The sequence below is a fragment of the Artibeus jamaicensis genome, unplaced genomic scaffold (assembly GCF_021234435.1).
Source record: "Artibeus jamaicensis isolate MK-2021 breed Jamaican fruit bat unplaced genomic scaffold, CSHL_Jam_final contig_1132, whole genome shotgun sequence".
NCBI lineage: Eukaryota > Metazoa > Chordata > Mammalia > Chiroptera > Phyllostomidae > Artibeus > Artibeus jamaicensis.
This window is the reverse complement of record NW_026521221.1, coordinates 1,238,089-1,257,900: the sequence shown is the minus strand read 5'-3', so window position 1 is coordinate 1,257,900 and position 19,812 is coordinate 1,238,089. Positions and strand designations below refer to the sequence as shown.

Genomic DNA, 19,812 nt, shown 5'->3' with positions numbered 1-19,812 from the left:
ATACTTCCTGCCTATTTAAGGCCAAAGGTAATTTCAAGAAAAAGCAAAAATCTGTAAGTCACTGCTGGCCTTGTAGGGCTTTCCAGTCTCTTCACCATGAAGTGGCTGAAACATCACAAATGTAAAGGTGGCTGCTCCCTCCTGTAACTTGAGGTACCAGGAGTATCTCTGTGGCTAACATCCCTACACACAAGGATGGGGTTTGGAATTCGGTATGACAGCACTTCATTTCTTTAATTAAGGCATTGCTCAATTTTCAAGATGCCCATGTTTAAAAGAAATCCCTCTGGGTAGGGAAACACAGTAATCATTTTTTAAGCATTGATATCTGCAATGAGTGACTTTTGTCAGATCTTTTCTAACTGGTTCTAAAGAGTAAAAAGCTACACAAAAGTACATCTTAAGCAGACAAAGAGAAAAAGAAGGCAGAGTTTTATAATAGAAACCCCTTGAGGAAGACAGATAAAGAATAATAATAAAATGAAGGTTTAAAAAATGCAGATATCTGGTCAACCTAGAGTTGCCAGGTGGGCTCAGACTACTCATAGAAAAAAAAAAAGTGAAACAATTTTTTTAAAGTACTGAAAGAAAAGACTTGTTAATGCAGAATTTTATATCTGGTCTTCAAGAATCAAGGTGAGCCCTGAGTGGTGTGGCTCAGTTGGTTGGGTATCATTCCTCAAAGTGAAGGGTCACTGGTTCAATTCCCAGTCAGGGCACATGCCTGCACTGTGGGCCTAGTCCCTTGTTGTGGGGCATGTGAAAGGCAATGCATAGGTAGTTCTATCACACATCGATGTTTCTCTCCCTCTCTTTCTCCCTACCTTCCTCTTTCTTTAAAAATAAATAAAATATTTTTTAAAAAGTAAAATAAAGACATTTGCAGATAAAGGAAAAGTAAGAGAATTAGTTGTAAGCAGACCTGCTATAAAAGAATTTCTAAAGAAAACTCTTCAGAGTTCCAGTCAAGGTGGAGGCATAGGTAGAAATGCTTCACTTCCTCCCAAACCAAAAGAAGGATAAAAACCAACTTAAAAAAGTAAACAACCAGAACTTCCAGAAAAATCAAACAATATGGAACTTCAACAACCATGGAGTTAAAGAAATATTCATCCAGAGTGGTAGGAAGGGTGGAGACAGGTGAAGAGGACCTGCCACAAGGCAAGGACTGGTAGAGTGGGAAACTAAAGACCTCTAGCTGTAAAATCTCGTGGGAGTTGTGAAGGAGGGAGAAACTCCCAGTCTCATAGGAGAGTTCGTTGGAAAGTGGGGCTAGAGTGGAGCAAGCCAGTGTCATTGCTCCCTTTTTGACCTCTCCCCCCATAGACAGGGTCGCAGTGCAGCAAAGAGGGTTGCTTTTCCCTGGCGAATACCTAAGGCTCCTCCCCTTACAACATAATAGGTGTACAGAGACAGAGAAATACGCCCCAAATGAAAGAACAGATAAAAACTCCAAAAAAAAGAGCTAAGTGACGAGGAGAAAGACAACTTATCTGATACAGAGTTCAAAACACTGGTAATCAGGATGCTCACAGAATTGATTGAGCTCAGTCATAAATAAAGGAAGAAATGAAGGCTATATAAAGTGAAATAAAGGAAAAATATATAGGGAACCAACAGTGAAGGGAAAAAAAACAGGAGTCAGATCAACGATTTGGAACAAAAGGAAGAAATAAAAACCCAACTGGAACAGAATGAAGAAACAAGAATTCAAAAAAATGAGGAGTGGCTTAAGAACCTCCAGGACAATTTAAATGTTCTAACATCCAAATCATAGCAGTGCCAGAAGGAGAAGAGGAATGGCAATAAATTGAAAACATATTTGAAAAGATAATGAAGGAAAACTTCCCCAATCTGACCAAAGAAATAGACTTCCAGGAAGTCCAGGAAACCCAGAGAGTCTCAAAGAAATTGGACCCAAGGAATAACACACTAAGGCACATCGTAAATATATTACCCAACATTAAAGATAAGGAGAGAATCTTAAAAGCAGCAAGAGAAAAGGAGACAGTTACCTACAAAGGAGTGCCCATAAGACTGTTGGCTGATTTCTCAAAAGAAACCTTGCAGACAAGAAGGGGCTGGAAAGAAGTATTCCAAGTCATGAAAAGGACTACATCCAAGATTACACTATCCAGCAAAGCTATCATTTAGAATAGAAGGGCAGATAAAGTGCTTCCCAGATAAAGTAAAGTTAAAGGAGTTCACCATTACCAAGCCCTTATTATATGAAATGTTAAGGGGGCTTATCTAAGAAATTAAAAAAGATAAAAAACTATGAACAGTAAAATGACAACAAACTCATAACTATCAATAACTGAACCTAAAAAACAAAAACAAAAAGCAAACAACTAGAACCGAAACAAAATCATAGAAATTGAAATCACATACAGGGTTATCAGTGGGGAGGGGAAGGAGGACAATGCAGGGGAAAAGATATGGGCAATAAAAAACATAATTGATAGACAGACATAAAATGGACAGGGGGAGGTTAAGAATAGTATAGGAAATAGGAAAGTCAAAGAACTTATATGTACGACCCATGGACATAAGCCAAGGACAGAAATGCTGGAGGGTGGGGGATGCAGAGCAGAGGGGTGAACAACTGGGAGGAAAAAGTGGGACAACTGTAATAGCATAATTAATATAATATACTTAAAAAAAAGAAAGCCTTCAGACAATGAAAATGATACCATAAAGAAACTTATAATATCAAGAATGAAGGAAGAGCAACAGAAATGGTAACTATCTATGTAATATAATATTAATCCTTTCTTAAATTCTTTAAAAGATGTTCAACAATTAAAAGCAAAACAATAATGTTTGATGGGGTTGCAACATATGTACTTATATAAAACAATGACAACAAAAAAGTAAGTGGGAAAAGGGAACTATATATTGGTAAAGAATATTAGTACTTCGACTCTAACTGCACTGTGAAGAGTTAGGCATGTACACTGTAATCCCTAGAGCACCCATTAAAAAAGAATACAAAGAGATATAATCAATAATATAATTCATTGATTCAAATGGAATAATGAAAAAATTTTCAAAAACTCAAAAGAAAACAAGAAAGGGCAAATTACAAAAAGGAACAACAATAAAAAAGAGGCAACAAGCATAAATAAATAACAAAATGGTAAACCTTAATTTAAACATAATAATTACATCATATAAATGGTCTAAACAGAAAAACTGTCAAGAATGCATACAATATAGAGTTAAAGTCAATGGCTTAAAGTTACTCAAGGAGAACATGCAGACTAAGAAAAGCAAAGGTTTCAGAATATATTCCTGGAAACACAAATATTTAAGGGACAGATATATGGAGGAAAAAGAGACTTTAACTGAGGCTGAGAAGGAAATAGGTAGTAAAGGAATTACTCATATTTTATTTATTTTTTAAGATTTTATTTATTTTTAGAGAGAGGGAAAAGGAGAGAGAGAGGGAGGAAAACATCAATGTGTGCTTGCCTCTCAAGCGCCCCTTACCCAGGCACGTGCCCTGACTAGGAATTGAACCAGCAACCCTTCAGTTTGCAGGCCAGCACTCAATCCACTGAGCCACACCAGCCAGGGCCCCCATATTTTATAGCTAAAGATATTAATGTTCAATGATCTAACTTCTTACTATGCTTTTATTACAAGTCTGTAAAGCCTAGCTCTGAAATCTTTTAATCATTGAAACCAAACTGAGACCAGAATTCATTTCTCAGAAGCTAGTATTAGACTAAACCACAGGACTTCCATAATACAAGCAAGCCTTTCTCTCTTTCTTCCCTGGCAGTAATAGGAGTCACATGCCTAGTTATATCCTTAAATCCTTATCTTCAGTTTCATCCATCACCCTTTCTTAAAAACCAAGCACTTTTTTACTATTGCTACATTTTCATTTGTAGAAGAACAGGATAAAAGTAGTGACAGTCACAACCATGGTGTGGTACCATGATGAAGACCATTTCAACTAGGGACCAAACAATAGGGTATAGAAGATAAAAGGAATGAGTTTTGGGTTGCAGACTTAACATCATTCATGTGGTTTGTGGCAGGATACATAGCAACAACAGACTTCTATCAATTGTAAAAAAAAAGTGTCCCATTCCTGGAACTATGAAATTTTTTTAAATGATGCAGAGTTGTACTTTGCTTCCAAGATAAAATACTCTTCTAAAAGGTTCTGGGGGTCCAAATCCAGGTGCAAAGAGGTTTCTTCATGTCATGTGTTCATAATTTCTGAGTTTCCATTGACCATAAGCAAGTAGAGAAGATACTCTTAGTACTTCTCTCTCCAGGCCTTATCATTTAATACAAATTCAAGCAAAAGACATTATCAGCAATGAAAGGTAGGGGCTGACAATTGGAATGAATTGTTTTAACTATAAGCAGATGTCACTTGGAAAGAACAAGTTCCTCCTCCTATTGCACAGTAGCACAGGAACTGATATGTCGTCGGTGGCACAGAAACGATCTAATTTGCCTGAATTTTGCAATGACAGGGCATCTTAGAGGAAACTTATAAAAAGTTCATATTTTATGGTCCTAGCAGGAGTTTTAGAATTATCTTTGCTACAATTTTGGACATCCTAAGTTCAAACGATTTAAGACAGATTACTGCCAAGAAACAAACATTTTTCAGACACTTATTTTCCCATTCTCTTCCATAGTTTGAAATTATTTTTATCAAAATTGTTGTGCACACCCTCCACTATCACCATTGAATGTTTATAGAGCTGCCTCGCTGTGCATAGAATAACAATCCGTGGGTCTTCCCAAATATCCCTCTCTCAATGAAAGAAAAAAGCCAGGATTCAGCAAGCATCCCTGGCAGTGTCAAATTTCATGTCCTTTGTGAAATGAGAAATTTAAGTTCTAAGTTTCCAATCCACTGACTCAAAATATTTTTTGGTGACACCTACTAGCTGACCAAAAGACTACAAAACCCCTCCTCTTTGAAGAAGAAAAATGTATACTCTGAGTAAATGAACTTGAACCTCAACACTTTAGTCAAAAGGAGGCTTCAGGGCAAGGCAAACGCTTTTCTGTGACAGTCCATTAGCAAGTCAGAGTGCAGTGCTGAATCATCACACATATTTTCCATCTGAGAAACCTGAGGAAAAAGAACTGCAAGTCTTTGGGTGGGGGGAGAAAAATAACAAGAAAAGCAATATGCAGTGGGGTTAAATACACCAGCACTGCAATTTCATGCTGTGTTCACAGGACTATTTCAAGCAGCACTGCCGCATTCTGCTTTGACTAAAAGGCAGCAACTCTGCAGGCTCCACACACTAAATTAGACATCTTAATTTGGTCTATGCAGTGACCTTCTTTGGTTGCACTCCATGTAAGAGCACTTTTTTTCCTGGAAAATCTTCCCGTCTTCCATTTCCTCTAACAAAGTCCAGACTGACATTATCTTCAAGACAGCACTGCTAATGGATATTTCTCCCCTGGCTCTTTTTGGGATAAGCAAGTACCTAATTTTATTCTACCCAAAATGGAAATAGTTATTGTATTTCATTAGAGTGGGAAATTATTAGTTGATGCTATTCAATGCCCATATTTCAACAATGCCTAAAATAAGATCCAAGAATTAGCTGCTATCATTCTGTCTGCTTACTGTACATTTTGTAATAAATTTTGTCCCTAAAAGACAATCAATGCAAAGCTTTACTTGTTTAGCCATTGGCACAGTCATGCCCTAAGTCTCCATCTGAGCCCAATGCTGCTAAAATAGATTACTCTAACTTCTGTTAACAAACTGAAAATTGTTTGTTAACTGAATCTGAAAACTGTCCATTCAGATTCAGGCTCTACCCTTCTGCACACAACTTGAAGCACCAAGAGGCTGACTTTTATGGATTCAATCAATTAGCTCCCTTGTTTCTATTGCATTTAGCCACCGGTAAATACTAGCAGCAACCGGAGGGCAGAATGTAAGAAGGTTCTGCAGAATATTTATTCCCTGGCTCCCCTCCTAGGCTGTGTTTTTTTCAGTAGGTGTTTTCACAGCTCCTCTTGGATAGCCTTTCCCCAGCTACAGTTATTTTCTCGGGGTAGCAGTTATTGCTCCCTCCTCTTGCTCATTCGGGCCAAGGTAGCTTTGAATTAGGCCTCTCATGCTTGATTTTGAAGAAGTCCATGACTTCATGTCTCCTTTCCACCCACCCCAGAATGGAGTGCAGTGCTATTGTTCTTCAAATAGAAAACATAAAAACAAAGGTAGATCTACAATAGCTTTCTAGCTATTTTCTCAAAGGAGGAATTTTTCTTCAAATAATCTACACACTGTATGAATGGGATTATGGGAGTAATAACTAAAGTACTACAATACAAAGCAGAAAGAGACCCATTTTATAAAATGTCAAAGAACAGATCAATAAAAGACAAAGAAAGGAGAGACCACATGATGTGTGTACAATCAGAAAATCCTTCAGGCAGACAACATCATTTGAAATGGCTCACTGAAGGGTAAGATTTTGACAGGTAGCAATTAAGAAAAGGGAATTCCAGAAGGAGGAGCATTATATAAGATTGCAAATCTGCAAATGTGTGCAAAGGGAAAAAGTACTCACTTTGTTTCTTAGAGACATGTCAAGAGAGATTAAGGCAAGAAAAACGGAGTGATGACACCTTGTAGAAAGATTTGAATCCAGGTGGGTAGGAAGTTAACACTAACTTCATAGACAATTGGGAAGCATTTGATGTGTTTCAATCAGGAAAGTAGTTTGTTGAGCACTAAACTAAGAAAGATGAACTTAGTCATAATAGCAGAACAGAATGGAGTAGAAAGACACCAGAGAGTCAAGAATGAAGAGCTCAGGAAAATATCAAACTGTTCAGAGGTTGAAACAGAAACAATTAGATAGGAAGATTACAAGGGGAATTTTAGACAGTAAGTTTAGTAGAGGAATAAAACACCAAAATATATTGCAAAGAGCAAAAAAAAATGGTTAAGGGAAAGAAATGAGAGGAGCATTCCGCACAGGTTTTAAGTAAGACTTTGTCTTTGTTGTTACTTCTGTTTTGTTTTTAAGACAATGGAAACTTCACCATGATTTTAGTTGAGAAGACAGAGGTAGTACAGAGGGAGATATTGGTGATGCAAGTGGAAGATGTGGTCAAATAGGGAACAACAGGTGAAGGAAGGCACCGGGGGAAGGAGAAGACAGGGCTGGAGGACACGAGGGGAGGTCAGCCTTGACAACTAGGAAGGTTTCATGCTCAAAGGCTAGGGCTGAGTGAAGGGGAGAAGATGACTCTGAGATAGAAGCAGTGAAACTGAGTTTAAAGACTTATCTCAATGGTTATTGTTTTCTTCATAAAGACTACAAATGTATGATTTTATTTGCATTCTTGCACTGTTACAAGAAAAAAGCACTAAGCCTGTTTATATTGTAGAAGTAAACTTTCTATCTTTGAAACTCTAATTTGACGTTGAAACCACCAAGAGTCCAAGCTAGGTTTTATTATAACATATAACATACTAGGAAATCTCTACAAAAATAAAATAGAAGCCAAAACTTGTTCAACAGAATTATTTTTGGCTGTGTGGCCCAACTGCCATATGAGCCACACAACCACTCTGTGAGGCAGACATGACAGATGTTGTCATTGTCACTGCAAACACAGAGAGGCTACAGGAGATCAGAAAGTTTAAAGGAACTTCTCCCTGGTCACACAGCTAGTGAGTGACAGAAGGGACTCAAATCCAGGTTCCCAGACTCTCAGTTTGGTGCTCTCTCTACGACCCCACTACAAATGACAACTATTTTTTAAAAGACTTTTAAAAATGGCATTAAAAATGTGTTGTTGGGCCCAGGCTGGCGTGGCTCAGTGGACTGAGTGCCAGCCGGCCTGTGAACTGGAAGGTCGCAGGGTTGATTCCCAGTCAGGGCACACACCTAGGTTTCAGGCCAAGTCCCTGGTTGGGATGTGTGCAAGAGACAAACTGATCAATGTTTCTCTCCCTCCCTTCCCCTCAGTCTAAAAATAAATTAATAAAATATTTTTTGAAATGTGTCATTGGATAGAACTTGAATGCAATGTAGTACTACATAAAGTGAAGCAAATGGGCTCAAAGCCCACTCCTTGGTAAAGGTTTCTTATTTAAATATGACTTTTTTGAAGAGTTCTATGTCTGAGTAAATACTCAGAGTTCTATGAGGAACCATAACTTACAGACAATAATTTCACAAGGTATGTCTGCTTCCTTCTTGCTTTGTTGTGGGAGACACACTGGTATCAGTTTCACAAACTCTTATGTTTACCATGGGAACCAAAGAAGGCTCTTATTCACTTTAATCTAGTGCCACTTCATAAAATCTGCTGTAAGAGTTAGTTATTTTGAACTGTATTTTGCACAATACCAGTAACTCTATAGAGAGTAACGGTTAAACAGAAGGCTCTCCCAAGAAAGGGGCAAGGTGACCCCGAACTACATTCTGGCTCAGTGTTTATATCTGTTTCAGCAAAGTCAGCTGAAATCCCCAGTGCTGTCCCACAAGCTCATTTTCCTTAATTCACTAATGAAGAGGCAGGAAGAGAGCCTGGGGAAAAGCAGTAAGAATCCATAAACATTAAAGATAGAGGTGTGGCAGTGAAACAGGTAGATTCATACTTGTTTGAGAAGAAAGAAGAGCAAGGGAAGGAGGAAGAGGATGAGGAGGAGAAGGAAAGGGGAGAGGGAGAGGAGAAGGTGCAGAAGGAGGAGGTGGAGGAGGACATTCACCAAAGTTTCATGAGTTCTTAACCAATGCTAGGCCCTAGGCTAAGTGCTTCCTATGCCCCATTCATTTAATTCTCTCAGTCCTATGAAATGAGTACCAGTAATTCTTGCACTTCACCCATGAGACCCATATAAGCTTAGGGAAGTTAAGTACCTTGCCCTAAATCACTGAATTATTGATTTGTAAAACTGGAACTTGAATCCAAGCCTGAATGTCTTAAAAGTCTGCATGTAGTAGTTACAAAATACTACATTTCTTAAAACCTCAGGGAAAGATCACGAATCATTTATGGGAGACCCTTAGAAGATCTCTAGCACCTCTACATAAGGATTATTTCTCTTCTCTCTGGAAAATAATGGTTTACAGACTATGGTGTTTAAGCAAGTAACACCATGATCTGCTGTGTCCCTCAGCCAGAATATAAGTTATGGCAGCAAGGAAAAAGAGCATGCAATGTCTGCAACGTTTCTTCTAGAACTGAATTATCTTATTCCTAATTTCAACCGTTGTAATACAGACCCTTCTGTGTCACGGCAGCCACCATCGGACCCAAAGGCTTAGCACAGGAAGCAGGACCTTCTTGGCTCAAGGTGCATCATACTTTTAGTAAACTGAGCTTCTCTGAGAATTCCCCCACTTGACTGCTACTCATAAATTTCACCATTTTATGCAAACATGTCATGTCCACTGTTTCTATATCTGTAAATGCTACCCAGAAGGTGTCTACCCAGAACCCAGAACCCAGAAGGGGTTCTTTTATACCATTTACATATAATTTTAGCAACATTTCCTGATGATTCCACAATTTCATTCTCAAACATCTATTAATTGATCTCAATTGAAAGGCAAAAACATAATGAAGCACGTTATTATATCAGAAGTGAAAAACTACAGCTATCTAAATGGCAGACTTGGAAAGAATAAAGGTGAAGATAAATATACATTTAGGAAACCGAGGAAGAAGCCAAAGCTTTGAGGTTTGGACGGTTGTCCTGGATAATTTTTTACAGAAACTTCACACTGCTTCTAGAAATTTCCTATGTTCCTAGGATTCAAAAACATTTTAAAAAGTCCTTTATAAGGAAAGAATAAACAAATGGGATCTCATCAAAATAAAAAGCTTCTGTGTGGCTAAAGAAAACAGTATTAAATTAGCAAGACAACCAACTGTATGGGAAAACATATTTGCCAATGATACCTCAGATAAAGGTTTAATCTTCAAAATACACAAAGAACTCACACAACTTCACTCTGAGAAGACATCTAACCCAATGAAAAAATGGGAAAAGACTTGAACAGACACTTCTCCAACGAGGACGTACAGAGGATCCAGAAACATATGAATAGATGCTCAATATCGCTAGCTATCAAAGAGATGCAAATTAAAACCACAATGAGATACCACTTTACACCAGTCAGGATGGCTATCATAAACAAAGCAACAAACAACAAGTGTTGGAGAGGTTGTGGGGAAAAGGGGACCCTAGTTCACTGTTGGTGGGATTGCAGACTAGTACAACCATTATGGAAAACAGTATGGAATTTTCTCAGAAAAATAAAAATCGACCTGCCTTTTGACTCAGCAATTTCACTGCTGGGATTATATCCTAAGAACCCTAAAACACCAATCCCAAAGAACCTATGCACCCCAATGTTTATAGCAGCACAATTTACAATAGCCAAGACCTGGAAGCAACCTAGGTGCCCATCAGTAAATGAATGGATCAAAAAATATGGTACATATACACAATGGAATTCTATGCAGCAGAAAGAAAGAAGGAGCTCCTACCCTTTGCAACAGCATGGATGGAACTGGAAAGCATTATGCTGAGTGAAATAAGCCAGGTGTTGAAAGACAAATACCATCTCACCTTTAACAGAAAGCTAAACAACAAAACAAACAAGTAAGCAAAATAAAAACAAAGACACTGAAACAGAGAACAGGGGGACAGTGACCAGAGAGGAGAGGGGAGGGAATTTCAGGGGAAATAGGGGAGGGATTTAGAGGAACAAGTATAAAGGACACATGGACAACAACTAAGGGGGGTGGAAATGGAAGGGAGTTGGGGAACATGGGGCGGGGTGGGCTGGGCTGGGAGTAATAGACAGAAAACTGTACTTGAAAAATAATTAAATAAAAATGAAAAAAATTAAAAAATTAAATTAAATTAAAACACCAAACCAAAAAAAACCCTTTATAAAACAATTTAATAGAACGTTTCTGAATTTGAGATTGCTAAGACCTCTAGATAGACTGAAGAAATACTATATGCAAAAAACTTTTAATTGCATTTGAGACAAGTGGCTGCTATTCTGATCCCTAATGGAAAGAGTGGTGGGTCTCTCCCCATTATGGTATGAGCACCCAGGGGAGCCTGGGAACTAAAGGGCTCTGAGCACATTTCTGGTATCAGGAAGACTTTACATGGTCTGTGGCAAGTTTCAAAGACAGTTTGAAATAAGAGTAAACATATGATGAGTGCAGCAAGTATGTATGCCATCATAGTTAGAATACAGAATGAGAAGGAAACTAAGGCCTGAGGTTCCATAACTTTTATAGCCTTCTATAAAAAGTTGCACTTGGCACAAATTTGTCTCATAAATTTCAAAGTAAATCTGTGAATCAGATGAGGCCTCCAGGAAGTGCACTACTGAATATTTTTTTATCATCAGATTAAACAAAATGCTCTCTAAAGTGGACATGTACTTGCATGATGAATCGGTTTTCAGGAATTCTATATGGATTAAGAGATCAGGATTTACCAAGAAAATCCTTCTCAAAGGGCCTGCCGCCATCAGGACAAACACCCATTTTGCTGCACTGGGGGCCTACTTGAGCCAAATAAATTTACATGCTTCTAAAAAGCATGTTCTGGAGCATTACACATTTCATTTTATAACATAAATAACTTCAGGACATAGGAATTTAATTTAACCAGTGCTAGGCCCTAGGCTAAGTGTTTCCTATGCCCCATTTATTTAATTGGTTGAATTGTTTTCTGACAACCAATCCACTGGGTTGTTTAGACTGAATTATTAGTGGAGTAAAAATTAACCAGGAGGGTTTCTTAAATTTGATGTTGGGAGGCAACACTTAACTCATTCTTTTTCTTCAGTCTCAATTGCCTTCCAAGAGTCAGCATGTCACCAATATAACCATAACTACAGTTATTTCTTCTTCAATTCTAAGGGGTTTCAGGAAAACCCATACAGTGAACATATACACATATGCAATGTGTGTTCATAACAGAGCTAGAAACTGTTAATATCACTAGCTGCCATCATAATGTATGGCCGTGTATAGTATATAAAACACAATGATTCAAATGGGAGATGTGTTTGACTTCTAAGGTGATCACAGATTTTACTGTATTAATGAAAAATTGTACACCATTACTAAGGTACAAAATGGTGAGCATGGATTTATGACTAAATGATCAACCCACATACTAACGTGAAGTTCTGTGATGAATTAGATGCAAAGGCCACTGGTACACTGAGTAAAATGGAAGACAGGTGGCAAGGTAAGAAAAGGTACAATACAGCCCTGGCTGGTGTAGCTCAGTGGATTGAGCGCGGGCCTGTGAACCAGACAATCGAGGTTCGATTCCCAGTCAGGGCACATACCGGGTTGCAGGCCGGTTCCCTGCAGGCCAGTGCCCAGCAGGGGACGCACAAAAGGCAACCATACATTGATGTTTCTCTCCCTCTCTCTTTCCCTTCCCCTCTAAAGATATATAAATAAAATCTTAAAAAAAAAATAAAGTCTTGCTTGTCCTATCTCATGTCAACATCTCTAATTTATAAAAAAAGAAAGAAAGAAAAGGTACAATACACAGCTACAGGAGTGTTACGTGGATCTGGATGCAGGGATGAACCACAGCCAGCTGTACAACAAGTGCAGCTTGTCCCCAAGGGATGGGACAGAAAAGGGAAGGAGATGGAGTATAACACTGGTTATGTGGTTTGACACTGAGTTCAAGATTCTACATTTGTTACCTCATTTCACTCTAGCAATGATCTACTGCCTTGTATGGTTTTCATTTTGTTTTATATATCATAATCAATAAAATTCACAACAAGGAAGTGGCAGAGTTAGGCTTCAACACAAGGTCAGTCTAACCCCCAAATCAATAGTCCCTTCAGCATAGCACATTTGAGTAGCTAGAGCCTGACTCAACACTCTAGCTCATCAGGAAGGATTTTAAAGAAAAAGAGACTGGGGCTTTAGCTCGGTTACTTCATCATGGCAGACACTAAAAAGAAAAAAAGGTTAAAAAAACAAATTATTTCAATAAGGCTAGAGAAAATTTAAAGGATGAAAAATTAAAGAATGTGACTTTGAGTTGGAGGTGGGGAACCATAACACCGAAATACGGTGAGTGCAAGGACGATCTTCCCAGAGGCCTTCTGATAAAAGAGCAACTTCACATATCCCACAGGAAAATGGAGCAGCTAGAACAACAATCTGAAGTTGCTGAGAAGCAGTGATTTACCTGAGCCTAGGGGGCCATGTGATATCCAGCCCACCTCTGTGTGACAGTGATAGACAAGGCATCCTCCATGATGTACAGGGGAGAGTTTTTGCACTGGAGCAAGAGGAAAAGGGAAGGAGACATACATATATATATAAAAATCTAGAGAGCGAGAAAGGGAAAATTGTGGGTAAGAAATAGGAGAGAGAGAAAAAGATGAGGACAAAGGAGAAAAAAGGACAGATGCTAATCAAACAGAAGGTTGGAAATTTCTGCGTGTTCATGAAAGATTTTGTAAGACTATGAAACCAACTGTGCTGCTTCAGGGCCCAGGTGAGCAAGCACGGCCAGGGTTGGAGAAAGAGCCGTTTTTCCCATGCACCACTTCCTTCAGTGTCCTAAAAACTCAAGAAGGCCATTACAGAGGCCTGCTGTGCTCAGCGGCATGGTTAACGGAGGAGGGCACCCGGAGCAGAGGCCGGGGCAAGGTTGCAGTGAGGACAAGGCTGGAGGATGGTGTGACCGGCCTGAGTGCTGAGCATGCCAGGCTCCAGGAAACAACAGGAGGTTTTAAGAAGTGGATGAAGTCCTATGCAAACAGGAAAGAAGTAGGATTCACCATAATATGGCATTATGATTAGCGTGGCCTCAATGGAACCCATACAAGTGATTGCTGGGTTACTAAGTTTATACTCAGTGAAGAAAAAGCAAGTGACACACACAAAAAAATGATGAGAAGAAACTCAGGGGTAACTATGACTCCCTTCCCGAAGAAGGGAAAAGTCAAAGTTATTCAAACGTAATGGGTTTCTTTGGAAGGCTTGCTATCACTGGACTTTTTCAAGTGCATGTTGATGACTATTTGATAGAGATCCTGAGGAAATTAAATCATTATCTATCCAGTTCTATAGACCTTTCAGTCCTCCTAAGTACCCCCCTGCTCAGATTCAAATCCATTATCAGGTCCTATTGATTTTTACCTCCACAACTGGCCTTCAGAACCAGTTTCAACCCATTCTAGTATTCTTTTTTTATATACATCATCATACATATACTTCTTGGACAGGCAACGAATCTTTGTTCTCTTAAGCTATTTTTTGTATTATTTCACATCATTATATTTTTATTTCAAATAAAAACAGTAGATCCCAATAATCATGAATGTTTCCCCAATTCCCTAACACCCAGAATTGATCCACTGGTATTTAAGTGTATCTAGCCTAATAGAGGCAACTAGATTTGGGGGAGCATAGGATCAAATGAACAAATATCATATGATTTTTCATGTTCCCAACTCCCCTACTGTACAAAGGTTATTAATGATAAGATCCCCGTATATGATTGCTTTTCCCATTATGGACTTAGAATACTTGGGCAATCAGAAATATTTCCACATTCCACACTATCCTGTTTCCTAAAGCAAAGTGTAGTGGTTTAATTGAGTCATGATTTCTGTTGCAAAATGCATGCTGACCCACAGGGCTAAATAAGGAGCCCACGACACTGAGGGGAACTTTCAGGTGGACAGACTTTTTCCTACCACATGTTTGCTTTAATTAAGAAACTAGATTCATTTTGCAGGAAAGAAATACTCTCTAACTGCTAGGGTCTCAATCATGGAGAACTCCTAGGTTATTTCTAGGGAGGGACTTGACGTTCTAGAAGGAAACCCCTCAGTCTTCTAAGTGTTTTACCACATATTTTCTCCTTTTATTACTTTTCTTTTACAAAAAATTAAAAAAGGCAGGTAGCCCTTATTTCTCCACACCCTTTTCCCTTTCCTTTGTTTTTAAATAAAGAAGGGAGATCTAGAAAGTGAAGAACATGTGACTTAGAACAGTTCACACAACGCTGGCTGTACATTTGTAGATCTGGAGACTAGAAAACCAAAGTTAGGTATGGTTCCAGGAAGGCCAAACTCTAGTACCCATCAAAGCAGAGAAATCCTGAATATACCCACCCCTCCTTCTCCCACATACACACTTAATAGTGCTCACCCCTGGAAGTGAAAAACATCAAGAAATTCTCACCCATACACATGCCCCTCAAATGAGAGGTTCCTCCCCGGGTGGATTATTTATTGAATTGAGGATACAAAGCCTCAAAATTCCACAATGCTTTTGGAAGAAATCTCCCACATACAATCTTATCTAAATAAACAATTTATCTGAAAACAGTAGAAAACAAGATCAGCATGTGAAACCGACTTTGCTGAGGGAGGTTTGAGAGCAATACCCGGGTGGAGTGCCAACAAAGCAAAGGGCACATTTGCTACCGTCTCACACGATTCTAGATGGATAACTTGATTTGGGCTCCTCTAACCAGCCTCTTTTGCTTCCTTTCCTCTCACTTGAAATCCATTCTTTTTCCTGCCCATATGAAAATTCACTTTCAAACTATGGCCAGATAGAAATCATTTAGCTTTTGATTGCATAATTTCACTATCCCAGAAGTATTTTCATTCATAGGATTACCCTGTCAAAGGGAATGATAGGCTATGGAATCAATTCAGGGAACTTCAGCTTCGCTTAAGTAGAAGAGATACTGAAATGGTCAGGGATATTCCCAGCACTGACAAAACCCCAGTGCATCTGCCTGCAGCTAGGACATGACTTAAGCATATGAAGCGTGTTTCTGAGTTTTGGTTCTCAGGTGGAAGATGAATAAATAGCCTACATCTTTAACTGTTGAGGTGATTACTATTGTTTAGTGATCACTCGCCAGGTACTAGTAACCCTTCTTAGGGCTTTTCCTGTTTTAACACATTCCTATTCGCAAATAAAAGAGTCTATGAAGTAAGTGCCATCATCATCCCATTCTACAATGAAGAAACTGAGGCAGAGAAGATAACTAACTTGCCTCAGGTCTCACAGTTACCAAGTGACTGAACTGGGATTTGAACCCAGATGGTTTGCTCCAGAACGCTGGCTCTGAAAATCCCTACAGCACTGACTGGGGTCACTGAATCTCAGTCTGAAGATAGATCCACTGATTTACTAATTCCTCGTCTTTTATGGAGCACTCACCCCATGGTACAACTGGGCCGGGACTCATGAATCTTCATGTGAGACCGTTTCCACCTGGGCAGTGCAGATCGATCAGAGTGAGAAGGCCTGGGCTCAAGCCCAGCTCTGCCAGTTTTGTGGGTCAGTTGACCTCCTTGTGCCTCAGTGTCCCCACATATGAAATGCCTTTTCATCGTCCCTCCCCATTCTGCCATCCCTCCTGCAAAGAAACAGAGCCCGCTCTCCACTGCGCTTTCTAGGTACACAGTAGATCCAGATCACGCAGGGGATCAGAAGCCAGACTTCCGGAGCCAAAGGCACCACAAGGAGGTAAGGGAGGGAAGCAGCCAAGGGAAGTGGCATACAAGATTTACAGGGAGGGGGATAAAGCGAAACTTTCATCAGTAATGCAAGAAACTAGAAGGAAGGCAAGCAAAGTATTAAAAACGGTAACAATGAACATAAAATTAACATGAGTAAAAAAGAATGAGCTAATCAAGGCTTATTATTTTCACCTCTATTGTAAAAAAATAAATGTTAGCTTCAATGAGACCTAGGACACAGCCCAGCACTTCTAAAGCCTTTTTCCCTGTGTGGTCCAAACTCTATTTGGCATTTAACAGGTAGCCTCTGAAGAGCTGCTTTAACCACCCCTCTTGGCCATGCACAAAGGCAAGAGTCTTTAATTCAGGGACCTCTGCGGGCTCTCACCGTCTAACCCAGGCTGTGATGTCTCCACGCCCTGCTGTCGGTCTCCGATCTGTTTAGCCCTCCCTGGCAGAGGGTTTGGCTCAGTCCTAACTGAGCTCGTGCACCCAGACTTCAGCAGTCCTTGGGCTCCCTGCGTGATAGTCTTGAGGGCCAGAGTAACCCTCCCCCTGTAGCACAGCTTTAGGGTCTATACTCCCTTGGTTCAAATCCCAGCTCTTCCACTCAGCAGGGGAGCCTTAGCTAGCTTTGTAATGTCTATGTGCCTCAGTTCCTTATAGCTAAAATATAGACGATGATACCTGACAGACCTATCAGCATTTACAACATGAAGTCTGATACATAATAGGGGTTATACAGTAATAGCTATTATTATTATGTGCTCCAGATCTGCATTATTCAGGAATGGAATCCCAATGCACCCTGATTCCTATTGTCAATTAACCTTTTGGGATGTATTTTTCCCTATCTGATCAAAACCTCCCTGGAGGGAGGGCTGCCATCATCATCGTCTTCATTTTCCCTACAATACATGCCTTACAGGCGGCAGATATTCAGCAAAGAGTGGACTGAAGTGTCATTATCTGAAGCTATAAACCCAACCTGTGTCTCCGCCTGAAAATTCACACACATCATCACTTGCAGCCAGCACGAACGACCTCTGACAGCTCCCGTTTCACTCTCCGACAAACACGATTAACATGGACAAAAACTGCAATCATGTCCATCATTAAGATATGTTTCAGGGAGAGAACAATATTAAAAATACAAAAAGGCAAATTAGAGAGTAAGAGACTACATTGATACCAAAATTTCCAATAAAGGTCAGATTAACACGGAAGTAGGAGATATGATATGTGAATAAAATAATTTTTAATACTCCCAGATACTAAACAAGGAGTAGAAAAATAGATTTATGAAACCTTGACCAGTGCCTAAGAGAAAAGTGAAAGGCGCGATTTCAGGATTCCAACATAAACTGAAAAAATATATATTTTTACTATTCCCTTTGCCTGAACTGCTCCAGAATCTTTATGACTCACTCTCTGCTCAAAAGATGCCTCATTAAAATACTTCCTCAGTGACTTGGCAGGCATCACTCTCCAGCCCTCACCCTGATGCTCCTGAGTCCGTGGAACTTGTCATCTGCCACACTGCACACCCATGGCTACTCCGTCTCTCCCCAGGCAGAACGCTACCATGGTGAAGGGAGAAGCTCCGTTCCCTACTGTGTCCTGTGACTGAGAGTTTACCTGGAGTCACGCATGCTCAGTAAAAGTCTGTCTAATGAATGTTCCATCTATTAATATAGGTATTAATAAATATATATGCAAAGTGATTAAAATAGTGCCTGGCACACACAGCGGGCCCAATTAGCTATTTGTAGTGAGAGTACAGTAGCGGTATTCCTCCCTCAATTCTTTTTGATGTTTAGTAACAAAAGTCATCTGCCTTGGGAGACTCGAAAACAGTGTGAAGGGTTGTACAAGGGGGCAGGAAAAGCAGCTTCAAAATCTAAGAGGGGAGCTATTCACTTTATTTAGGGGCCTACTGGGAACTACTGGAGTGCTCTGTAGTACAGTGTGGTCAAAGCACATGTTTTAGTGGTACTGTGGATGCTAACAATGTGCGGGGTGGGGATGAGGGGATAAGAGTAGGCCAGGGTGTGGATGACAGTGAGCAGAAGTACAAAGTGCAGCAATGATCTAATCCACTTTCTTACCTAGGTCTACAATTGCTTGGGCAGGGTCCGGGCTTTGAGATGTCAAAAATGTGATACCGCCAGGCCTGTGTAGAAAAAAAGAAACAGCAAGGCTTACCTGAAGCAGTTTGCACACTGGGGCATGTGTGCATGTGTGTGTACGTGCCTGTGTGCACTGCTGCATTGCCTGTCTGTTTGGGGAGGCCAATTCCAAGGGGCTTTCCGTAATAGGCCATTGTGGTGCTAATCCTTTTTTTTCTGATGTGAGCCTGCATCTTTCAGGAGACAACCATAATCTCTACCTGAATAATGGCACAGAACAGGTGACAGACAGGGTTGGCTTGCCATGAGTTTCCAGAATACAGGCCTTTCAGTGCTAAAACCAGCAAAGGCCTGGCCAAACCAGTACCAGCTGCCACCCTACCCCCCTACCACCACAGTGCCTCCAAACGGGTCTATGTTCATTCATTGGTTGCTCACACTACAGCCAGTGCAATCTTTTCCAAACAAAAATCCGACCTTGTCACCTCCTCACTCGTCACACACAGTCAAAACCCTTTAGTGGCAATCTTGCTCTTAAGACAGATTCAGGCCTTAACATGGCCTGAAAAGCCCTCAGTGAATGGCCCTCTATCTATTTTTCCACCTTCATTTTATCCCAGGCCTTGGCCACAGTTACCTCTCAGTGGCTCACGGGCAGGCCACTCCCTGCCCCCGAGGGCTCTGCACGTACTGGTCCCTCTGCACAGAATGTGACTGCCATTCCTCTTTCACATAGTTCACCCATAAGGCTTTTTCATATCATAGCTCCATCACTGTCACCTTTTTCAGAGGAGACTTTCCTGACTTCCCTGAGCAGACGAATTTCCTCCCCTGTACCTTTTTGGTGTCATAGCCACTGCCATCGTCCACCCACATCCTCCTGGCAGTCATCTCCTCCCACCAAGTGCTGCTCAGAAACACCTGTGACTTCCTGCCTGAAGGCCTTTCTGTCCATGGCAGCGCCCTCCCCCGCACACAGGCTGGCACCGCCAGAGATTAGAGCAACAGGCAAGAGCTCAATCAGGTACACTTTGCGGACCACGATATGGAGTCCAGATTTCATTCTAAGTCCAATGTGAAGCTATTTGAGAGTTTTAATCTGAGGAAAAACATGATCTGATTACATTTGAAAGGTCACTCGGGCTACCACGTGG

At 40.3% G+C, this 19,812-nt stretch overlaps 1 protein-coding gene across 1 annotated transcript in view; it reads right to left on the bottom strand.

Annotated features, from left to right (window-relative positions):
- FMN1 (formin 1) overlaps nt 1-18,660 on the bottom strand; it is a 372,744-nt gene extending 354,084 nt beyond the window's left edge. The window contains exon 1 of the mRNA XM_053665418.1: nt 18,638-18,660. The gene's annotated coding sequence lies outside the window, so the exon portion shown is untranslated. The remainder of the gene's footprint in view (nt 1-18,637) is intronic.
- Between the last annotated feature and the right edge of the window lie 1,152 nt (nt 18,661-19,812).